We start from the raw sequence: 1,718 nt of genomic DNA on the forward strand, positions 1-1,718 counted from the left end.
CCCAATTTTGAAGCCACTAGAGGAGAGGGAAATGATCAGACAGTTCAGCAGGATTCACCAAGGGCAAGTCATGTCTGACTAACTAATTGTTCTATAGGTTGGATAATCTGGTCTGTGGATAGAGGGAAAGCAGTGAGACGTGTTATTCTTGACTTTAGCAAAGCTTTTATTACAGTCTCCCACAGGATTATTTAGTCTGCAGAAGAGAAGAAAATGATGGGAGATTTGATAGCTGCTTCAACTACGTGAAAGGGGGTTCCAAAGAGATGGGACGTAGACTGTTCTCAGTGGTAGCAGATGACAGAACAAGGAGTAATGGTCTCAAGTTGCAGTGGGGGAGGTTTAGGTTGGATATTAGGAAACACTATTTCAGTAGGAGGGTGGTGAAACACTGGAATGGGTTCTCTAGGGAGGTGGTGGAATCTCCTTCCTTAGAGGTTTTTAAGGCCCAGCTTGACAAAGCCCTGGCTGGGATGATTTAGTTGGGGTTGGTCCTGCTTTGAGCAGGGGGTTGGACTAGATGACCTCCTGAGGTCCCTTTCAACCCTGATATTCTATGATTTAAACAAGGGTCACTCACCCCTCAGCAGGGTCCTCAAACCACTGGGCTATGGGACAGTCAGAGGTAGGGCTCACTCAGTCCCTCCTGTTGAAACTGCTTCACTTTGGATAAATACTTCAATAGTCATTGGGCGAGAGAGAGAGAGACTCATTAGTCCAGTGGTTCGGGCACCCACCTGGGAGGGGTGAGATCTAGGCTCCAGCTCCCTCCTCCACTCACTCTTTCATGATATATCCACAGTGGTACAGCTTCAATGGGAGAGGCTGAGGGAGCCCCACCCCAGACTGTCCCACAGCTCAGTGGTTAGAGCCAGGGGTGCAGCCCCTAAGGGGGAAAGAAAGAAGGGTGACCATCCCCTTGCAGGTGTATGCGTGGTGCCTTTAGCAACCAGGGGGCAATGGGTCATTGGTGGTGGGCTGGAGAGTGAGCCTGCCCCACTCTCACCCATCAGCGGTGGTTTCTGTCCTTCAGGTCTGGGCTTGGCTCCCCACTCCCTGCACTGCGATAAGGCACAGGGGGTTGTACGGCGCTTTGGTCCCATGCACCATGCTCCAAAGTCACTCACTCATATTTGGCCTGTCTGCCCCTCTGTCAAGATGGAGGGGCGGCCAAGCCAAGCCTGAATGGCTCTGTGACCCTGTGCACCATGATGCAGTGCCTAGGATGGGGTGCAGAGCCCAGTCCCACCGGGCAGGAGCCACAGCTGCTGGGTAAGCTGAAGCTGGCTCCCTCGCCCAAACACTAAAAATGTCCCATCGTAAAACCTGGCTCCACCAGCGGTTAGAGAACTCAGCTGAGAGGCAGGAGAACCCTGGTCAAATCCTCTCCCCCTGGTTGGAGTGGGAGACTGAACGTGGGTTTCCCACATCCCAGGGGAGAGCTCGAACCACTGGGCTAAAAGTTAAGGTAGGCAGTGGCACCATCACCACTTGCTCCACTTGTGGAGTCATACAAATTTTGAAGGGACCCCCTCTGAGCACACCTACCTGGTTGGGTCCTGCATATGACATAGGGGGATACACATCTGTCTTCCCCCTGATCATGACTTCCTCGGGGGCTTAGGTGGGAGATGGGCATCCAGATACTCTGAGGAAGGCAGCAGTTCACATTTGCAGAAACACACGTGCCAAGGAAACTTCTACCCTAAAAACTTAAG

The sequence above is a fragment of the Chelonoidis abingdonii genome, chromosome 2 (genome assembly GCF_003597395.2).
Source record: "Chelonoidis abingdonii isolate Lonesome George chromosome 2, CheloAbing_2.0, whole genome shotgun sequence".
NCBI lineage: Eukaryota > Metazoa > Chordata > Testudines > Testudinidae > Chelonoidis > Chelonoidis abingdonii.